The 22753-nt window shown below is 43.0% G+C and overlaps 1 protein-coding gene across 7 annotated transcripts in view; it reads left to right on the top strand.

Annotated features, from left to right (window-relative positions):
• TLCD4 (TLC domain containing 4) overlaps nt 1-22753 on the top strand; it is a 113141-nt gene that overhangs the window by 29796 nt on the left and 60592 nt on the right. Inside the window, exon 2 of one of the 7 annotated variants that reach the window (XM_016922951.3) lies at nt 5862-5918. The exons of 3 other annotated variants lie outside the window; for them this stretch is intronic. The gene's annotated coding sequence lies outside the window, so the exon portion shown is untranslated. Of the gene's footprint in view, nt 1-5861; nt 5919-6181; nt 6872-7201; nt 7346-22753 lie in introns of those variants that run through there. 3 more of the 7 variants (XM_009425845.5, XM_001157220.5, XM_009425839.5) reach the window with 3 other exon arrangements.

Here is a 22753-nt window from a genome sequence, read left to right as displayed (position 1 = left end):
GCCTCCTACAGGTGGAGGTTGCAGTGAGCTGAGATTGCCCCATGCACTCTAGCCTGGGCAACACGGCAAGACTCTGTCTCAAAAGAAAAGTAAAAAAAAAAAAAAAGGATCTAAAAGTTATAATCATATAAACTGGTGATTGATAACATAAATTTCAACTAATTTATAAAATCTAAAAATATCCATAACATTTTAGCATAATTTAAAAACGTTAGAGAGTTATGAAAAATTGGCCAGGTGTGGTGGCTCATTCCTGTAATCCCAGTGCTTTGGGAGGCCAAAGCAGGAGGATTGCTTGAGGCAAGGTATTTGAGACCAGCCTAGGCAACAGAGCAAGACTATCTCCACATAAAATAAAAAAAAAATTATCTGGGTGTGGTAGCGTGCACCTACCCAGCTACTCAGGAGGCTGAGGTGGGAGGATTGCTTGAGCCCTGCAGCTCAAGATTACGGTGAGCTATGCTCATTCCACTGCACTCCAGCCTGGAAGACAGACAGATTGTGTCTCTTAAAACAAAACAAAACAAAACAAAACAAAAAAAGAAAAGAAAAGAAATGAAAGAAATTTACAAAATAAGAACTGTGTTCTTTGTTCTGGATCCCTTTCTGTTATTAATTATTTTCATAATGAAAAAATAAGCCTCTCCTGTTTAATTATGGAATGACCAGAGGTGTTTATCATGTATTCTTTGCAAAATGACATGAAAATGATAGTGTAGAAAGATGTTTACAAGATATAAGCCACAAGGAAAAAGGGAATAGGAGAAAAGTCTACAACAGATAAGAGATTTCAATAAATTGTAAAAGCCAGAAATTGGACAGAGAAGTGATAACTGGCTTGGCAAAATGGAAGAGAGGCTAACCTCAGTGCTTGGAGGAAACTTAGCACTTGATGGTGCAGTGGACTGTGGAAGGCAGGGGCAGGGCACAGGCTGAAAAAGGAAGATTGCTGTATAATGGTTCACTAGGCTCTTGGACCCCTGGGTCCCTTCTCCACCTCATTCAGGCAGCCTGCACTCATGCCCTCCACCCTAACATTGCCACTATCAATGCAATCCCTCTATGAGGTTAGAAGTTTCTCCTCTGGAGAAAGGGGTTTATCCTTTGGTGAAGCGTTCTCATAAACAAAATGTCTAACCAGAGAATGGGAAAGAGCCCTTGGAAATGACAAATGTGTTTGAAATAGAAAGTTCGGTGGAAGATAAGGTTAAGGAATTATTTTGGTCAAGGATGTCTCAATCTTGGCACAGTTGCCATCTGGTGCTGGAAATTCTTTGTGTGGAAGTTTGCTCTGTGTATTGTATGATGGTTAGCAGCATCCATGGCTTCTACTCACTAGATGCCAGACCATCCCCCTCTTTCCTGTGGCGACAACCAAGAATATCTCCAGACATTGCCACGTGTCTCCTGGGGCAGGGGAATCAACCTTCTCCTCCTTCTGCCCCGTTTGAGAACCTCTATCTCAGACAATAGATAAGAAAGATACAGAGATGATCAATAGGATAAAAGGACAATACATTTAGAGAATAATATAGATGTTCCAATAACCTACTAACAAGAATTCACAAAAAGAATAGAGAAAATGGAAGGGAGGAAAACAGCAAATAAATAAAAGAAAAAATTTGCAAATGAGATAAAAAAGACCGCTTGGTATCCAGCACAACCACTGAAAAAAGACCTATTTGTAAGGTGCATCAATATGACATTTCAGACTACTAGGGAAAATGGAAGATTCTAGAAAGAAAAATAGGTCAGATACAGAGGAGTGGGAACTAGAAAGGCATTAGACATTTCAATGGCAACACTGGAAAAATGCTTTCAAAATGCTGAGGGAAAATGATTTTCAATCCATCTAAATTATCAGTCAGGAATAAGAGTAGAATGAAGACATTTTCAGACAGGCAAGTACTCTAAAAATTTACCCTCTAGTACTTCTTCTGAGTAAGCTACTGGAGTCTGTGATCTGGCAAAATAAAAGAGTAAACTGAAAGTTGTGTGTTTGGGCATTGGAAGATATTATTGATGGGCATTTGATAGATATGTTGAAGCATTTGTATCTAAAATTTAGGTTAGATACATTTTTATTTTATTTATTTATTTATTCTTGTAGAGACATAGTCTTACTAGGTTGCCCAGGCTGGTCTTAAACTCCTGACCTCAAGCAATCCTCCTGCCTTGGCCTCCCAAAGTGTTGGAATTACAGTTGTGAGCCACTGCATCCAACCTTAGCTACATTTCTTTTTCTTTTATTTCTTTTTTTTTTTTTGAGACAGAGTCTTGCTCTGTCGCCCAGGCTGGAGTGCAGTGGCGCGATCTCGGCTCACTGCAACCTCTGCCTCCTGGGTTCAAGCGATTCTCCTGTCTCAGCCTCCTGAGTAGCTGGGATTACAGGCGTGCGCCACTACGCCCAGCTACTTTTCTTATTTTTAGTAGATACGGGGTTTCGCCATGTTGGCCAGGCTGGTCTCAACCTCCTAACCTCGGGTGATCTGCCTGTCTAGGCCTCCCAAAGTGCTGGGATTACAGGCATGAACCACCACACCTGGCCCCTAATTGTTGATTTGAGAGAACATTGTAATATGGTTATGTTGCAAGGAAGCATGAGGGCAAAGTTGTTGTGGTGGTGGGTAAAAGAGCTAAATCCTCAAATACCATAAGATGTCAATAAAGAATATGTAAAACTGAAAATCAAGAAATTCTGTTACAAGGTTATCATTTAGGAGATGAAGAACATGGTAGGGTTGTGTGGAATGTAGGGTGAAGACAGGTGGGGAGAAGCAGGGCAGGGGGCTGATGGTACTCATTGATGTTTTTTGTTATAAGCCTTTAAGAATTATTTGATTTTTCACTTATGTGTGCTACTTTCACTAAAAATAAAAATGCAAACAAAACAATACACATACATTGTAGAAAATATATCACATATAATAAAATGCGCAAAAAGAACATAAAAAGATGGCCAGAATCTCATCCATCCATAAAACTGAGTGTGCCTGTAGTCTCAGCTATTTAAGAGGCTAAATGGGGAGGATTGTTTCTGTATTTTATGGGCTGCCTCCATAGATGCCTGAGAGTTAGAGGCTGTCATGTGATGTGGTATCTGTGACTGGCCACTGTACTCCTGTACCCCAGCATGGGCAGCATAGCAGACCCTATCTCTTAAAAAAAAAAGTCTCACCCACCCAGAGATAACCACTGGTAATATCTTGAAATAGTTTCATCTGAAAACAAATGAAAGTACTTTTAAAAAAACCTTTTGGTTTGTTTGTTTGTTTGTTTAGAGACAGGGTCTCACTCTGTTACCCAGGCTGGAGTGCAGTGGTGCAATATCAGCTCACTGCAGCCTCCAACTCCTGGTCTCAAGCAATCCTCCTGCCTCAGTCTCCCAAAGCACTTGGGATTACAGACATAAGCCAGTGTGCCTGGTGAAAGTATTTTTAAACACTTATAAAACTACAAACACTCTTAATACACTAAAACTACCAACACAGGAAAAAGTAGTGCTTGGGGTTATTCATTTTTTAGTAATTCAGCCTTTCTGATCAAAATGTTTGGCGTCATTTAGTTTGTATCTTCACTAACAGAGCAGAGTGGAGAATTAAGGCAACTTCTCAAAATATTTTTGCTTTAATTATAATTTTTAGAAAAAAAACAGCTTTTGGTCTTAGTTTTTCAAACAATTGGTTCTATTCAGAAGATTAAGAATTTTGGAAAATAAATTCATCAGGAAAACTTACTTCATTTAAAACAGTTTTTGGCTGGACATGGTAGCCTGTAATCCCAGCACTTTGGGAAGTCGAGGTGGGTGCATCACTTGAGGTCAGCAGTTCGGGACCAGCCTAGCCAACATGGTGAAACCCCGTCTCTATTAGAAATACAAAAATTAGCCAAGCATGGTGGTGCATGCCTGTAATCCCAGGTATTCGGGAGGCTGAAGCACGAGATCTGAAACTGGAAGGCGGAGGTTGCAGTGATCCGAGATGGCACCACTGCACTCCAGCCTGGGCAACAGAGCAAGACTCTGTCTCAAAGAAAAAAAAAAAGAGTTTTTGTATTTGTTGCCCATTTCAAGTGTGGATAAATACTTTCATTTCTCTGATCTGTTTGCTTGAACTGTTTCAGTGAATAACAATATAAAAAGTGCAATTCAGTCTTTATACATCCCATTTAAAATGCAGAAAAACTTCATATGGTAAATACAGAATTCTGAGAAAGTATCCTTGGAAAGGGAATATTGGTGAAACAATTAATAATACAGATTTAATGAACTGGATATATATATATACACATTATATATATACACACATTATATATATATATACACACACATTATATATATATATATATATATACACACATAATATATATGTTTGTTTTTGAGACAGAGTTTCGCTCTTATTGCCCAAGCTGGAGTGCTATGGCGTGAGCTCGGCTCACACAACCTCTGCCTCCCAGGTTCAAGCGATTTTCCTACCTCAGCCTCTCGAGTAGCTGAGATTATAGGCAAGCACCACCATGCCTGGCTAATTTTTTATATTTTTAGTAGAGACAGGGTTTCTCCATGTTGGTCAGGCTGGTCTCGAACTCCCAACCTCAGGTGATCTTCCCGTCTCAGCCTCCCAAAGTGCTGGGATTACAGGCGTGAGCCACTGCACCCAGCCATGAACTGGATATTTTTAAAGAGATTAAGCTACCCTGAATTTTTCAGGAAAAAATACAGTTGATGTATTCTTCTACCTCCTAAGGTCACTGAGTTTTAATAAGCTTAAAACTTGCAACATTCAGCTACTATTTACTGAATTCCTCTCATAGCTCACGCCTTGCCCTTGATATATTAACTTACATGTTCTGTACAATCTCAAAAACAATCTTGCAGATTTCATGAGGCATTTGTAGAGGCCTAATATGAAGAAATATAGTGGGACATAGAGTATAGTGGATTTCTGTGGGTTTACCTGGCCTTGGTTACTGCTGTTGGTGTTAGAGAATTATGCATATCAAAGATAATGATGGTGCATTTATCAGGAAAGAACAGAGCTACTATCGGCCACCAGAGACTAGCATGGGAGAGTTTCTGTAGGAGGTAGTGTTGATACAGACTCTTGAGAGGACACTGTGAAATTGGTATTTTCTGGGCTGACTTCACAGATGTTCACATATAACCATCCTGCCCACAGAGAGTTATGAAATAGCTATGTGAGTGCACAAGGTAGCTATTGCGCAAACCAAAGTTGTCAGGTACTGCACATATTGTGAAGGGACTATGATGGGACACCGTGTGGTTCAAAGAGCACCGGTGCCCTGGTACGTCCTGAGAGTCTTGGGGAGAAAAAGGGGAACACGCATTTGGGGGCCTGAAGGATCTTTCTCTCTGCTTGACTGCAGGGCAGGTTTCTGTCCCTCCCTGTTCCGTGGTATAGATTTTGTCTTTTCCACATCAGTCCAGGTCTTCAGAGTCACTATGAATTATTATTACCATTTTATAGATGAAGAAATTGAGCCTCAGTGAGGTTCAGTTAGCTAAAGGCACACAACTCTAATAAACTGACAGAATTCCAGGTTCTGATTTAAATTCTATTGCCCTCTCTTGAAAATAAACATGGACAGCTTATATGAGCTTTTGTGTATATATTTTCCGGTCTAAATCTGCGGCAGATATGTGTGTCTTTCTGCGCATGTATATAGTAGATCAAATATGTTAGCTCTATTGACATTTCTTAGAAATAAATATCCTGTTATCAATGATAGTGTTTACAAATTATTTATTTAGAACTTACCTCTTTTCAAGAAAAGGCCTTGTGATTGCTCTCTGCGAATTATAATGCATGAGTATACCTTTTTGTTATTTTGTTTTGTTTCAGACAATTATCTCTGGTTGATGCAGATCACTTGGAGGCTTTTGGGGCTGTATATAACAGGTCAGAACATCTATTTAATGTCAAACTTTATCTACTAGGCAACTTGGAATTCTCAGCCAGCACCAAATATTCAAATCCAACTTCCACACCCCGACAACAGAGGGGTTCCGGGTGTAGGTGTAGTGCTGGTGCACCCATGAGGGTGTTTTTCAGGAATTCTGGAGGTGGTGCTGGAGAGAACACGCTTCTTCTACACGCGCCCCCTACCAGTTTGGTATGCACCTGCAGCCCCAAAGAAGAACTGGCGGGACTCGAGTGTGGCCATGTCAGACGTGGCAAGAAAAACCAGCAGTTGCCTTTTCATCTCTTTTCTGATGATCTAACCATGAAGTCCCCAGTATTTGAGCATTTAAGGCAGAATGTAAATTCATAATTTAAGAAGATTTTTTGTTACGTGGCTAGCCCAGGTACTGACCGCTGCGGGGGCGGGCTCACACAGTTCCCCCGCTGGCAAGTTTTGTGACTTGCTTTGGAAAACCCGGGAATTGCACCCTCTGCCCTTGGCAAGGTGTGAGCTTCCAGGATCTCTCCGCTGCGACTTCGGGTGTTAGGGTTTTTGGGCTCTTTCCGGGACCCAAGTTCCAGCGCAAGAAGGTCTGCTCGGGGGCCCGCCTCGGGGCCCCGCCCACTTTGGCCAGGGTCGGAGCCGCCCGGAGCGGGAGCCGGAGCCCGAGCGGCCGCGGCCCCTTTAAGGAGCAGCTCTGCGGTAACCCGAGCCCGCAGTCCGGGCGGGCGCGACGGCCGCCGCGGTAGCTGGAGCCTCCGCGACTGCACCTCCGAGCGGCCCGGAACCCGCGGCTTCCCTGGCTCCCGTGAGCATCTCACCGGGCGGCACTGGCCAGCGCCAGCCCTCGGGCCGGCCCGGATGACCAGACGCCTGTAGACACCCGCCGCCCTCTCCCGGCTCGGCGCAGCCGCCGCCCGCGCGCGACTCGCCCCGGGACCCGGCACAGGTGACGCCGTTTGGAGGGGGGGTTGGGGAGGAAGGCGGGCTTGCCTCGCCCCGCGGCTCCCCCGCGCCAGCCGCCAAGCGCAGCCCGCGGAGAGGGGTGCCGCGGCTTCCCGCCCCTGGCCTAGCGCGGCCGAGAGCTCCTGCGCCTGGAGGCTGGGTGGGCGTCCGGCGCGCGGGAGGCGGCCCGGGGCTCCCGGGCGGGCTCCGGCAGGTGTGTGCGGCAGGCTCAGCATCGTCCCCGCCCGGCGGGCCACGGCGTCGCTCCGGGAGCAAATGGTGTCCCGGGGCCCGCGGCCCCCGCGCCGCCCGGGCGCCCCGCATTCCTCTCGCGTTTCTCGGGCTGCACGATTCTGGCTGCCCTGTCTGCCTGGCGGTGCCTCTCGGATCTGAGCTTAAAGCGGGTGGGTGCAAACCTTTGGGCATCCAGGGAGAGCTTTCTTGTTAGAGCCCACACACAATCGGGCGCATCAAGTGGGTAAGTCCCCCTCCCCCGCCGCCACCTTCTGAAACAAGTAGCTCTTATTTACCCTTGCAGTTCTCAAGTGGGTCCCATTTTTAGCCACTGAGTGCTGAAAAGTCTAGTGGGAAGGGACCAGGCGGAGAGTCGGAGGGAGAAATTGGTTTCTATTTCCATCTTTACCTCTGTAACCCCTAAGTGCCTCGGTTTACCCAGCCATGAAATGGGATTCGTAATGCCAGCAGTTTCCTACCCCTCCAAGACGGCAGAAAAACCTCTGTGAAAACACTTTGAGTCTAAGTTCATTTAAGAGTCGCTGTTGCTGGTCTGTATATTTTTAATTGTACACACATTTGAGTGTTAATGTGGTGCACACTTTTATATGAAATTATGAAATTAAAGACTGATCTTGGATAATGTTTAATCCAAATACCAGTTTGGAGAAGATGGAAGAGTTTGTGTGGACCCTAGGAATTGATGTGTGAAATAGGAAAAAAGATTTAATAAAATCTTTACGCAGTCATAAATGGAGTTGAGAAAAATTGACCTTGGATTGTGGTGTTTTAAGTGAGTTACTCCCGTGCCAGCGCATGGTGTCGATTGAAATGTAGCTTCATCTTTGTGTAGCCGATTAAGGTAATAAGTTAGAGAATCCCAGCTCCCTTTTAATTGTGCTATATATGAGGAATTTTTATCCTTGCTTATCTTTTCCTTAAATTGGGCGAAACGAAATTAGAAAAGTGTATTCCCGCCGTGTTAGAAAATATGAAAGAATGGGTGAAGAACCATGGATTTTAGTTTATTTGCCACGCCCCTCCTGTGCCATCTGATAACCCAGAGAATATTTTGAGGGTGCTTCTTTTTTTTTTCTACGCCTGCAACTCCTTTTGTCCCATTACCTCCCTCTGGAGTTTGAATCTTTACTGTCCTCATCCTTGAGATGAATTTTATCTGTTTAGGCTGGATGCCTCTGACCCAGCTGCCCAATCAGTCATTATTTATTTACAGTATTAGATTTCCATTTATATTCATTTCACTCTAAGCCTTCTTTACCCTGGTGGAAAGAATAATGGGTCTTTGCTACTAATGCTTTATACTTGGGGGTGACTAGGAATGGCATGCTCAAGGTGCTGAGACTAATGCAAACCCCAGGGAAGCTAGGTCCTCACTGGAGTCTTCTGAATAGGTCCTGGAGTACAGATGCAAGAGTTGGCCTGTCTTTTCCTTGATTTTCTGAAATCTCCACTGGGTAAATTCATCTGATCGCCAAGGGAAGTCTTATGAGCAGGGAGCTATCAGAAATCTGAGTGTTAGAGTGATTAAGAGCCTTCCCTGCAAAAGACTGGGGAGAAAGAAGTAGTGGCTTTGTAGGTGTTGGAGAGTCCTCCCTGTAACCAGATAACTAGTAGGAAGTAAAGGATCCCTAGATTCCCAATTGAGAAATGGGAAAGGGGCTGGGTTTCAAAAGGGAAGTGGCACAGCTCCTAGGCAGGTTTGGGAATGTACCTGAGGTTTGATGGGCCCTTCTCCCTCTTTCTCTTTGAGAGTGTTTCTGGCTCCTCAGAGTCAAGCACAGCTGTCTTAACACTTTTCAGACCTGTTTACTCTCCTCTTCGGTGCTCTAAAGGAGGCCCAGCGTTCATGTTCCTCTCTCAAAGCTGGTCTTGCATGTATTAGAGGAAAATGGGCAGTTTAGTTTGTAAGAAACTCTTTAGACCTCAGTGTCTCTCCCCACCCTTCTTTCCAAATTAGTCCCACATCCTACAGATTAAGGATTTGTTTAGGCTTCAATATCTCAAACTGGGATACTCAGTTTGGCTGAGAAGAGTAAACTGAACAGTCTACACTAAGATATGAAAAGCTAGCTTTTCTGTTAAGGAAGATAATGAATTAATTGTCTGGGTGAGAATTATGGGCATTTGGACAAAGGAGGGCCAGACTGGGGGTGGAGTTGTGCTGGACAACTTGTGCCCTCGTCCTTGAGAGAGGAAAGGATACCACCAAACTAGTGCAGTCACCTTGTTGTGCTTTTTCTTCTTCCATTTGCCTTGAGAGAAGAAGAAGATAGCAGTATGGAGGTGGAGTCACCATCTGTTCTCAAGGATGGGAAACAGACTTTAACTGAACATTAGGAATGAGCTGTATTCACCTGGCATTGGTATCAGGCGCTGGATGGATTACACCAGAGAACACATTACATCAGGAAAGTAAGGCTAATTTTGTAAGAAAGTCTAGGTATTTCCAGAGTGACTTTGGTGGTATTTTTTCTTGTTGAGGATGAAAGGTTGCACACAAAGAAATGGAGGCCTACTGCTCTGAGGCTTGTTATTCCTGGTGAGACAGTTGGATGTGCTGCAAGCAGATCCCAGACCTGATCAGGCAGGATAAGGCAGGAATAGCAAAAGGTGTTTCTTTGTTCAGAACATTGGTCTGTTCATGGAGAAGGCAATCCTGTGGATATATAAGAAGGAGCTTCTGAACTGGTGTAAAAGGCCAAAGCTTTTGAAAACAGCCAACGAGGAAGACACGTGGAAGGCTGTTCAGAGCTTGAGCCAGCACTGGAGGAAGGGAGTCCCAGACAGCGGGACCAATATCATGCGTGGAGTTTGACTAGGTGGACAAAGGCTTGTCTAAAGCAGTGTTTCAAACATTTTCAGACTACAACAGTACAAAATGCATTTTTACACTGAGACCCAGGGCATAGCAAGTATATGTGTATGTGAAACTAGTTTCTATTTCTATTGTATTTCTGTTTCTAGTCTGTGTTCTTAAAAACTCATAACGTGTTAGTGGATCACAGTCCACTATTTGGAAACCATTTGTCCAATGGGTAGAAAAACAGGCTGCAGTGGAGCAGGCTGGGCGGAGGGGGATTGGAGATACTGGAGGAGGTGTGGGGAGCATAGAATTGATTGAGCACTACCTGGACCCCTGTCGGTGGGAGAGAAGGGAGTGTAGAGACTCATCTTGTGTCTGACAGGTGCAGAACTCACATAGATGAAATGATGGGACAGATGCAGAAGAGGGGACTTTCAACCAGTTCTACTCACTTCAAAGCAAAATGATTGGCTTTAAGGAAAAGGAAACGTGCAAGGAGTGAACTTGGATATGTAAGCAGATTTCTTTAGAGCAGTAAGATTTTCGTCTGTACGCTTAATGAGGAGACAAAAGGACCTAGAACAAATTGGCTGATGAATTCAGGTCATGTCCACTTTCATGGCCGGATAGGGAGCAGAGGGGCTAGTAGTGCAGGGGGAGGGTGAGTAGGAGGCTCACACCTCCCCTCACAGTTTTGAGAAGTTGGAGCAGAAGCAGCGGATGGAATGTGTTTTGAAACCCCATTTGCTGATCAAACTCGTTGGCTGCTTGCCTCACAGAGAATTTGAAAAGTATTCTTTTTTTCTTTTTGAGACAGGGTCTCGCTTTGTCACCCAGGCTGGCGTGTAGTGGCACAGTCTTGGCTCACTGCAACTCCCGCCTCCCGGCTTCAAGTGATTCTCCTGCCTCAGCCTCCCAAGTAGCTGGGATTACAGGCACCCGCCACCACCCCGGGCTAATTTTTGTATTTTTGGTAGAGACGGAGTTTCACCGTGTTGGCCAGGCTGGTCTCAACTCCTGGCCTCAAGTGATCCGCCCAACTCAGCCTCCCAAAGTGTTGGGATTACAGGCGTGAGCCTCCGTGCTCAGCCTGAAAAGTATTCTTATTACATTTTATAAAAGGGCTAGGCTGTCAGGACTTCCTTAGAAGTATAGATCTGTGATCAAATTCCAATCATTGTTTGTAGCCTTTGGGGGTCATCTAAACAGCTTCTTGGAGAAACTGATGAGGCAACCAGCAATTCTGAGTTAATTCCAGTATTTGCCCCGGAGTTAATCAAGGGCAGAGTCTTAATCTGTAGTTAATCTGTAGGCTTTTGATTTCCTTTTCATGACTATCAACGTCTGGTTACAACACCGAACACTCCTAGCAGCAAGAAAAGCCTGGAGGAAAAGTACACAGGTGGCTGGCGTGGTGGCTCACGCCTATAATCCCAGCGTGGAGGTGGGCAGATCACCTGAGGTGAAGAGTTTGCGACCAGCCTGGCCCACCCACATGGTGAAACGCTGTCTCTACTGAAAAAAAATACAAAAATTAGCCACACATGGTGGCATGTGCCTGTAGTCCCAGCTATTCGGGAGGCTGAGGCCAGAGAATCGCTTGAACCTGGGGGCAGAGGTTGTAGTGAGCCGAGATTGTGCCACTGCACTCCAGCCTGGGCAATAGAGTGGGACTCTGTCTAAAACAAAACAAACACAACAAAACAAAAGTACACGGGTATCAGAGTTCACCCCAGCACGTTGCTTAGTGACTGCTTGCTTTTATCATTGATATTCCGACCTAGTTGGAGCCTCCCCTTGACCTGACCCTGCCTTATCAGATTTTCTTACCTTAGTTGATGTTTTCAGTGTTTGACTTCACCCTTCCTCAGCTGTCTGGTATTTATCTAATGCTTTCAACTGTGGTTTCTCTGTTATCTCTGACAACTCTCCCCCGATCCCCCACCAACTGCCTTGTGGTGTCCACCTGACTCCATGGAGCTCAATTCTGGGTCCTGGCTTGTGACATGTTACTATTCATTGAATTCTGCCATGGCAAACCATAGGAAAAACGGCACATTGATGAGTTTATGCATTTATTAATTTAACTTTAAAATTTTGGGGACCTGGAGAAACTTTCTTGGTCAAATTAATTTTAATTAGTTTTCTCCAAATAGGCTGAAAAAATCTTTGAAAAATTAAACTTCTCTCTATATCTGTATTTAGTGGAATGGGAGGAAGAAGGAATTTTCATTTGATGAAAAAGTTTGAAAAATGTACAAGTTCTTTTTATAAAGTGTTACTTTATGGACATGATTTTTTTTTTTTTTTAAAAGAGAAATAGGGTCTCACTGTGTTGCCCCAGGCTGGTCTTGAACTCCTGGGCTTAAGTGAGTCTCCTGCCTTGGTATCCCAAAGTGCTGGGATTACAGCCCTGAGCCACTGCGCCTAACCCGGGACATGATTCTTAAAACTAGTCTTGCTCAATTAACATGTTTTGCTCCATTACATGTAAAAATATTGAGACAGGAATTTAATTAAATGCTTTATAGTTTGTTACATGTAAGGACTTATAAAGACTACAGCTTTGTTTAGAATGAGGTTTCCTTCCCTTTTAATATTTTTTAAACCTGTGTGAGTGCTCCCAAACAGATCAATTTCTTACATGCCCTATGGAAAAGTGGAGAAATCCAGGGCAACATAAGGATGAAAGGGTGAGGCCAAGAGGAAGGCTTGATCACCTGGAGCCAGAAGAAAGAACCAAGCCTTTAAGACATATTTAGCATTTTGAAGATTTGAGAACACTTTATAGTCACAGGCCTCTAAATGTTTAGTGTTTTTTTAAATTGCAAAAGTAAAACTAGCTCATTACAAAAAAATTATAAACAAGCAATATTTAAGAGAATGAAAATTCACCTCTGCTTCCTCTTCCAGCTCCCACCCTGGCTAGTTTCACTTCTAAACACACCTAGTTATCAGTTTTGGGGGTAAGGCCCTCCAGACGTCTTCTCTACAAATGGCAAAATGTGCCCAGAGTTATTTAGTTTTGAAAAATTTATTATTTTGCAGCTTGCTTCTTTTATCACCTTTTTCATTTAAATGTCAATAACATGTGATAGTATACATATAACCATATTTCTATTGGTGGACCTTGAACTTCTAATAATGTTTTGATAAACACTCTTATAAATACTGTATATCTTTTCAAACTTATGTGAATTTTTGAGAGTAAAAGACCAATTCATTGGCATACTGCTTATTTTATAATTCGGGTAACACAGTGTTATCAACATTTACATATTCTGCTATTTAATTCCCCAAATATTCACTCAGCAGTGAAAGCGCAGCGTTAGATGTTATGGGGATTTCAAGGTGGGGCAATGCATCCTCCTTACCTACAAGAGGTCACTCTCTGATAGGGGGATTAGGCATGCACATTGACTATAGTATCTTTAGTTTTATTTATATTCCCCTTTGTTTCAAACAGGATTTGGGATTTTTTACAAAGATACATATGATATGACAAGATAAAGTATATTTAGTTTAAAGAAGGAAAAGAAGATGGAAGTATAAGTGAGGCTGGTTAGTGTATTTCGAAGTCCTGTTCTTTCCTTACTAAAAGTTCTGGCTATAAGCTTTCCAGCAGCAAAGAGAAGAGGCAAATGATCTATAACAAGCTTCAGGGTGTCCAGAAGAGAAACCAAATCAGAGAAGCACACCTATTCCTGATTCCAGAAGGCGAGAAAAATTTTCTCCTTTGGGTTTTCATTAAGAAAACACTATATTTGCAATGGCCACATCCTGAACAACCTTCCCAGTATCTTACAGTAAAACCTAGTGACTTTGCCTTATGATGCCACCTCATATCATGTTGCCCAGTGCTAGCCAGGGGTATCATGCCATGGCACTGCTCAGTGAAAGGTCAGTAGGGTGAGGTGTAGGTTCATGGGTTTAATCCAGAAATAGCTTTAAGAGGACCTAAAGGGACACATGAGCAATGAAAAATAGCAATGTGATCTTGTTTCTGGATAATTTTTCCACAAAGTAGTATAGAATATACAATTTCAGCGGAATTGCTATGAGTAAAACCTACAGAATACTAAGCCTGTAACTTTTGAAATCAGAAATGAGGAAGTTTTAGATGGCATTAACTTAATAGAACTATAGCACTGGCTGGGCAAAATATTTTTCTAAAAAAACAAAACAACAGACACCACCACCCTGTACTTGGTCCACACAACAAGGATGGTACTTAATCAATCCCATAAGTTAGAAAGGATTAGAGCCACCATGCTAAGAAGTCTTGATAGCATCTTCAAGATTAAACTTTTTAATAGGTTATACAGTGTGAGAATGTCATCAGGGCTTAGAGGTCTACCAGGTGGGTCAGCTTGACCCTGTTTCATAAAGCCAGGAAGAATTCACTTCCCATGAGTTATCTGGATCTGAACTTCCATGACCACATTCACCAAATTCTTGCCTTGGGAACGTTGCCCTAAAACAGTTCTTCATTATCAAGTCTGTGGGCCAAGCTTAGGTTTTTTTAATGTGACTTACTACACCTGAATTTAAACATGAGGTTGAGGCTACCTGAAGTTTGTGATGTGATGAAGGCACATCTGATTCGTTTTGCACATCACCTTACTAAGCTGTGAAGTAGTTCAAGGAAACATGTCACCATATCTAGATTTTTTGACTATCTGGCAGTATCAAACCTGAATCAGGTAGATAAGTATCATGTTTATTGGGAAACAGTGCAGTTGGGACCAGTTTTAGGCAATGGCAATCTTATGGGAAGAGCTTAGAAAGGAAACCACTGTCAAAGTAGCTCGAGTAGAATTTTTATCTTTTAAGACTAGTCAAGAGGAGGAGAGAAAGAGTAGATCAAGGAGTTCCATTTGTAACTGTGAACAATCAATGGAGACAACTCACTACCTTCACACTAGCCCTCGGGTAGAGTGGACCTTAGGTAACAAAAGGCCACCTAGAGAATTTAGAAACTCCTTGGCTGTCTTCTCATTTTGGCCACCAAATTATCCGGTCAGATCATAGGTATAAACAAGCTGCAGGGCCCTTAGGCCAAGGGTTAAATCAAGAGGGAAATGATCACATTCCTTCAAATATAGAATATAATATTCCTGTATGATTTGGCATGACTGGAGAAATATTAAATAGGTGTAACATTTCTTGCTTAAGAAAGGGCTGGTATTCCGGCCATAGTGGCTCAGACCTGCAATCCCAGCACTTTGGGAGGCTGACGCAGGAGGGTCACTTGAGTTCAGTAGTTTGAGACAAGCCTGGACAACATAATGAGACCCCATCTCTATTAAAAAAAAAAAAAAAAAGGAAAAGAGGCCAGGTGCAGTGGCTCATGCCTCTAATCCTAGCACTTTGGGAGTCCAAGGCAGGAGGATCACTTGTGTTCAGTAGTTTGAGACCAGCCTGGACAACATAGCGAGATGCCATCACTATTAAAAGAGGCCAAGCGCAGTGGCTCATGCCTCTAATCCCAGCACTTTGGGAGGCCGAGGTGGGTGGATCACTTGAGGTCAGGAGTTTAAGACCAGCCTGGCCAACATGACAAAACCCCATCTCCACCAAAAAATACAAAAATTAGCCAGGCATGGTGGTGTGTGCCTGTAGTTCCAGCTGCTTGGGAGGCTGAGGCAGCAGAGTTGCTTGAACTTAGGAGGCAGAGGTTGCAGTGAGCCGAGGTCGCTCCACTGCACTCCAGCCTAGGTGACAGAACGAGACTCTGTCTCAGGAGAAAAAAAAAAAAAAGGCTGGTAATATCAAGAACTATTCTTTATTGAGTCGTCTTTTAATCTGTTGCCAAATAAACCATCCATAGACCCTAGTAGCTTGAAACAGTGATTTATTATTTCCTGTGATTCTGTGGGTTGGCTAGGTAGTTACTGTGTTGGTTACAGGTTCACTCAAGTGGGTGCCTTCAGCTAAAGGGTTAGCTGGGCTGAAGGATCCAAGATGGCTTGCCAGCATGGCTGGTAGTTGATACTGAGCGTTGGCTGTCAGCTGGGCAACCTCAGTTTTCTCATTGTGGCCTCTATCTACCATCCTCTGGTAGACTAGACAGGCTCCTGACATGATGGTCTCAGGGCAATTTTCCAAGATAGTGTTTTTTAAGTCCTACCTAGGCTCTAGAACCCTCAAAGCCTCTCTTCTGTTGTATTCTCTTTGTCAGCAGTTGGCAAGGCCAGCCCAGGTTCACAGGGCAGAGACATAGACTCCACCTCGGGATTGGGGGACTGGAGTGGCAGTGTCATTGTTGCAAAGAATTTATGGCCACTAAATGGTTTACCACAGGTGACTACATGTACTAGGAACTGTGCTTGGTGCATTTAACAGATTATCTCACTTAAGCCACATAACTATCTTGCCATTAGACATTCTCATCCCCATTTTAAAGAACCTGCAGGTCACAGAGGTTGTGTTGTTCTTGCCTAAGGCTACTTGATAAGTATTGGAACTAGGCTTTGATTCTAGGTATCTCTCTAGCTGAGCGGAATTCATCTTAAGAACCCAACAAGTGGGAGACATATGCTAACTTGTTCTTCAGCCCCTCTAACTCATTTAATACCACTTCCTTTCCTGTGGGGAACAGCCACAAGAAGAAAAAAAGAAGGCAGCAGGCAAAGCCCTACCTTAGCCACTTCCCTTATCCTAAGGACTTTCCAGGGGTAATGAGATCCATGATTTGGAGGTGAGAAGAACTTCCCTGACTCCATAGGTTCTGACTTCCTAGGTAGCTTGGCGGTGACTGAGTGATCCCTTTAAAAAAAGAACAAAATATATTTGGGGAAAATCATGCTTTGTCCAGGTTTTCCTTGAGTTCACAGAGTTGGCAAAAAGCCAAGAGATGTTCCAAGCCAAGAGCTCCTTTTGTGATCCCTCCAGGAAGGGAAGAGCAGTGATATGGAAATAAGTACATTAGATGCCAGGTGGAAAAGGCAGTCTGTAGAACCTCTCTCTTTTTTCCCAAGAGTTTCCCCAGACAGTAGAGAGCCACCTGGTCTCTGCTTCAGCTTCAGGGACTCTTCCTAGCATAGACTTCTTCCAAGGCTGGAGTCCAGTGTTTTGTTTGAAATGTTGATTTCCTTGAAGGTGGGCTCTCAAGTTGTATAAGCTTCAAAACCATTACTTTTTATTTGTGCCAGCTACTATATTAATTTGACCTCCCAATTACTATTGTCTCCTGGCTGAAGGCATTCTGATTTATCCAAAATCCAGTGGCTGTGATTGTAACTCATAGGTTGAAAAACAAAGATTTCTTTATAAAAGTTTTAAGTGAGTCTGTAGTCCCAGATACTAGGGAGGCTGAGGCAAGAGAATTGCTTGAACCTGGGAAATGGAGGTTGTAGTGAGCCGAGATGGTGCCACTTTCTAGCCTGGGCGAAAGAGTAACACCGAAAAAAGTTTTCGGTGGAGTGAGATGCTAGGGAGCAACATTTGTCACGTAAATCACATGTGTACTCTGAGGCATAAGGCCTAGAAAATGACCTGAATTTCCTAAGGGTAGAATTCTTCAATAAGTTTGGAGTTGAGAAGCAGAGGAGCTGAAGGGAGAGATGGAGAAGGCCTTTTTCTTTTTGGCTTCATTCTGCTTGTTAAGCATTATAAAAACAAACCCCAAGTAAAGGAATAAATGTAAATGAAATAAAAAATTTAAAATGAGACAAAAGATAAAAAGTTGATGTAAAATGGATGAATTATATCAGATTTAATTTATTTTTAAATTAAAAGCTAGAACATGTAAAGGTAAGCTAAGAAAATAGGAATAAAAGTTTTGTTAAAATCCAGTTAAAATTACTGTACCTATAATGGAAGGGAGAACTAGTTAGGTGTTGTGGATACCAGTAGGAGAAATGATTTCTTGGAACAGCAGGAATTTTCAGGGAGGGGTTAAAGAGGTGGGATAGCCTCCTACCCTTGCTGTGTCAGAATATCTTGGTGTAGGGACTCTGGGTTGTTTGAAAAATCTATATCAACAGAACTCTTTTGCTCCCGCAAAACAAACTATAGAAAGACTACAAAGTCTTCTCTACTTGTAGGAATAAGCAGAATTGTATGTGTGTGTGTGGTGGGGGTGGCAGGGGAGCCTGGGATATGAACATTTTAAAGGCACTTAATTGGATCAGAGAAAGATTCCTGGAAGGCATTTAGTATAGGATGTACAAGGAAAGATAGGATTATGACAGGTAAAGAAAAGTCTTAGATTAAAGAAATGTGTAGCAGAGTTGTGACTCAACTGTCAGATCGGTTTTTTGAGCTTTGGTAGCAAGGTGGGGCCACCCCCAGCCTTTGAGTATGGATACTTTTTTGCTGAGAGTGGATGACACAGAGCTTAGTTTAGAGAACAGGGGTTAGCCTCCTTCCTAATCTAATGTCTGTGGTTGTAATTATTATATACCATTATGAGAAAAATAAAGGTCTGTTAGAAATGTGTGAAAAGTTAAGCTTAAATATTTTGTTCTTTGTTATAATCAAAACAATCTGTAATCCAAAAAGATTGTTTCAAGGAGGTGTCAGTTGCCAGGGTCTGTAGCAGGCAGAATCGATCAGTTTCTCTGTAACTTGAACTCTGTTATGTACTCTTGGAGGAGTAAGGGCTGAAGAAATAGGAAATAGAGAATAAAAATATAAAGGATACCCTTTTTCAAAGTTCAGTATTTTAGTCGACAGGGAGGAACCATAGAGAAATCTTTTCTATAGCCATGAGCAATTCCTTGTTAAACCTTAAGTAATATCATTTATCTTTGAAAGGAGTGTAACAGGCCAGGCGCGGTGGCTCACGCCTGTAATTCCAGCACTTTGGGAGGCCAAGGCCAGTGGGTCATCTGAGGTCAAGAGTTCGAGACCAACCTGACCAACATGTTGAAACCCTGCCTCTACTAAAAATACAAAAATTAGCTGGGTGTGGTGGTGGGCGCCTGTAATCCCAGCTACTCAGGAGGCTGAGACACGAGAATAGCTTGAACCTGGGAGGCAGAGGTTGCAGTGAACCGAGATCGTGCCATTGCACTCCAGCCTGGGCAACAGAGTGAGATTCTGTCTCAAGAAAGGGAGTGTAACTTAATTATATGAACATAGGGCTTCTTCACCTTTCCTAGCTTGGTCTTCTTTTCCTCCCATTTGGTTCAATTTAAAAAGCAGTACCATGAATATTAGAGGATTTATAGAAATTGGGTTGACTTTTATGCAGCTGGCTTCCTGTAGACTTTTACACTCACGATAATGGTTCTTTAACTTGATGCTCAGAAAAGAAAAAGAGGTGGAACATTTTCTTCATATTATCCTCCTAAGTCTTTTTCCCTATATGTCTCTTCACATACAATTAAAACAACAAAAAGCAAAAACTATAACTGCAGTTAGCTGAGAGCTTTATATACATTCTTTTAGATGCTTAACAATTTTTACATGATGGAAAAGTCGAAAATGAGTAGTTGACATTCTTTTTCTTTATTTAATTTAATTTATTTTTTTTTGAGACAGAATCTTGCTCTGTTGCCAGGCTGGAGTTCAGTGGTGCGATCTCGGCTCACTGCAGCCTCCGCCTCCCAGGTTCAAGCGATTCTCCTGTCTCAGCCTTCCGAGCAGCTGGGACTACAGGCACGTGCCTCCATACCCAGCTAATTTTTTGTATTTTTGGTAGAGACGGGGTTTTACCATATTGGCCAGGCTGGTTTCAAACTCCTGATGTTGTGATCCACCGGCCTCGGCCTCCCAAAGTGCTGAGATTACAGGCGTGAGCCACAGTGCCTGGCCCAACAGTTATTCTTTACTAAGATTTCAATGTCTTTGGTCATTTTTTGACATTTTGTCAATGTTGAGATAGATAATTACAGTGTACCACCTATATGAAAATGCAAACAAAACTCAGAATGGGTGTAGGATGGTATGCCTTTTTTGGCCAGGGTTTTTTATTTGTTTCTTTGGCTTGGTAAACAGCTCATCTTCTGCAGTGATGTGCTTATTTACAAAAGACTTAGAGTTTGCAGATAGAGACTTTTACATCCTAGAGTGTTAGGACTACTGGTGGTGGTAAATAAGTCAACAAATCAGTACTTCTGCAGTTGATAAGAATGTTAAAGTACAATTACAGGTTATACATGAAACTTTTGAATGTATATCATGTTAAAAGGAGTTTACAGTAGATAAATATACTTCATTTATAATGGTACTTTTTGCTGTTGGACATATTTGGAGGTGAGAATACTTTTGAAGTCAGTATACTTTCATGCTGTAATACTATGGTTGTCAGTTCAGAAAATTTCTTTTCTAGTATTGTGATTACCCTGGTAAAACAAGGAATCTATAACACTAGCAGAATGGAAAGCACATGTAAGAGTATGTCTGTTATTATAACTGTTTTATTTAACATATTTATTGAGCATAAATTACATGGAAGACATTGTGTTGTGCATGGAGATTTAATGGTGAGGGGAAAAATGCCGTATTTCCCACCCTTATGGGGCATACATTCCACTGTGAGAAGGAAATGTCTGTTTAAGTTGCAGCTGTAAAGGAGAGGGACATGCAGCATGAGGGCAGGTAATGGGGGAATTAACCTGTTGACAGAGCTCAGAGAAGACAGCTGAAGAAGCATGGATGTGAACTTGGGAGTGGAGGGGTATGGAAGGGAGTTAGGGAATAGGATGTGCACAGGCCTTGTGGAAGAAGGGAACATGGCATCTTTAAGGAAGAGAAAGAAGGCCATGTTAGCTGGAATGCAGTAAGTGAGGGCAGGTGCCAACTGAGGCTGGAGAAGATGGAGTCCTCGTAAGAGCATTGAGAAACAAATGAAGGTTTTAAGATGAGGGTGGGTAAGGAAGTGACATGATCAGAGATGGCTTTTAGAAAAGATTCTCCTGGAGCCCTCCAGTTTGTTCTTCACTCTAAGGAGACCAGTTTGGAGACAGTCCAGAAATGTGATGATAGTAGCTTGAGAAGAAAATGCATCTTTTTGATAGTTATTTAAGAAGTATAATCCATTGGACTTGGTGGTAGATTGAATACAGTGGCAGAGTTGGAAGGTGCAGAAAGCAGGTTATCAAGGGTGACTCCTGGGTTTCTGGCTGTCAGATCTGAATGTATGGTGCAAGTCATTGTTAACCTTAGCAACAGCTGTTCCAGGAGAGTGATGTGGATGGGGACAACAGTGGAGTGTGGTGAAGTGTCAGATGAGAAATGATGACAGAATACAGGCAAATATTTCTAGAACTTTGTCTGTAAAGGAGTGGAGAGAGAGAGAGAGAGCGCAAGTGTAAAAATTCAAGCAAGAGAGAGAAACTTTATGGAAAAAGAGGATTGAAGAAGAGGTTGTAAATCTGTTGATTTTTGTTTTTGCTAAGAACTTGAGCCTGTTTAAGAGCCAATAGACCCTGGTGTGTGATGTTCCCGTTCCTGTGTCCATGTGTTGTGGGGTGGGGGGACGGGGGAGGGATAGCATTAGCAGATATACCTAATGTTAAATGATGAGTTAATGGGTGCAGCACACCAACATGGCACATGTATACATATGTAACAAACCTGCACGTTGTGCACATGTACCCTAAAACTTAAAGTATAATTAAAAAAAAAAAAAGCCAATAGAAAGAGCCATTTGAGAGGGAGAGAGTAAAGGATAATGTGGAGCAAAAGATTCCCAAGAAGGCCAGAAAGGATGGATCTAAAGTGAACAAGTTAGAGAGGTTGACCTTAGGTGGGAAGACAGATAGTTACAGATGGAGGTAGTTTGTATAGTCGGTAGTGTGGGATATTGAATGTTTTCATATGTTGGCTTCTACTTTTTTGTGAAGTAGGATGGGGGTCATCTGCTGAGAATGGGGTAGATGGATGGTGTTTTGAAAAGAATAGGGACAATTTGGGAATTTTATTGTGGACTCTGAGAGGGTTGGTTGGAGTGGCAAATGGTTGGAGTGGCAAATGGTTGGAGTGGAGGGCAGCGTTGAGGGCTGTCTGATCCCTCTGTAATTCTCACACACTGGCTTCAACCTTCTCATGTGTGGCTTTCTGCAACAGAGCTCTGATTGTTCTGGACTCACTGCTGAGTAAATAGTTGGGCATATCCAGGATTAGGATTTTGTCAACTCTTGGCAATGGAAAGGGAATTTGGGTGTTAGAGTGCTGTGGAAATGATGGACTTTGGGATGTAAGCTGATTAAAGAGGGATGTACAAGCAGAATAGGGCTAATGGGTTGGGAAAAAGCTGAGAGGTCAGTGGACTGATAATGTTGTAATACTGCACAGCTTGAAGGAAAGAAGGCCCTGGTCAACAAAGGGAATACTTGAAGTGTTATTTTCGAGGCAGAAAACGATGCATAGGGGACAATAAAGGTTCATGGGTGGGTAAGGTGGCATGGAAGACATGCCATTCCAGGTGAAGATAATGGACTGAGTCGTCTAGGAGATGCGGAGCCAACAAATGGGCAGGAATATGGCAGGGCTTGACGACATCAGTGAGCCAGGGCTAATGTCTTTGAGTAAGCAAAAGTGATTGGGCGATTAGAATATAACAGTGAGGAAAGGAGGAGGGTGGTGTAACTGAATGGCAGGACCCTAAAAAGGATATGGGTGTTTGCAGTGGGCAGGGGAATGGAGAAATAAGGCCTGAAGGGGCAGAGGTGCCAAGGCCATCTCCTGACTCCAGAGTGTGAGAGGCTGGGCAGCTGCTACTTGAGAGGGTTGCAGGAGAAGAGGGGTGTCTTCAGCATGCTCAGAGGAGAGGCCAAGGATATGACACTACTTTCTGGGTGTAGAGCAGCAGTTCCAAGGGACCTAGAGGAAGGTTGTGGGAGGTGGAGAGGGTGATGGGCTGGGAAGGAACTTGGA

Source organism: Pan troglodytes, chromosome 1 (genome assembly GCF_028858775.2).
Source record: "Pan troglodytes isolate AG18354 chromosome 1, NHGRI_mPanTro3-v2.0_pri, whole genome shotgun sequence".
Classification (NCBI taxonomy): Eukaryota; Metazoa; Chordata; class Mammalia; order Primates; family Hominidae; genus Pan; species Pan troglodytes.
The sequence above is the reverse complement of the archived record's forward strand: the minus strand, read 5'-3'. Positions and strand labels throughout refer to the sequence as shown.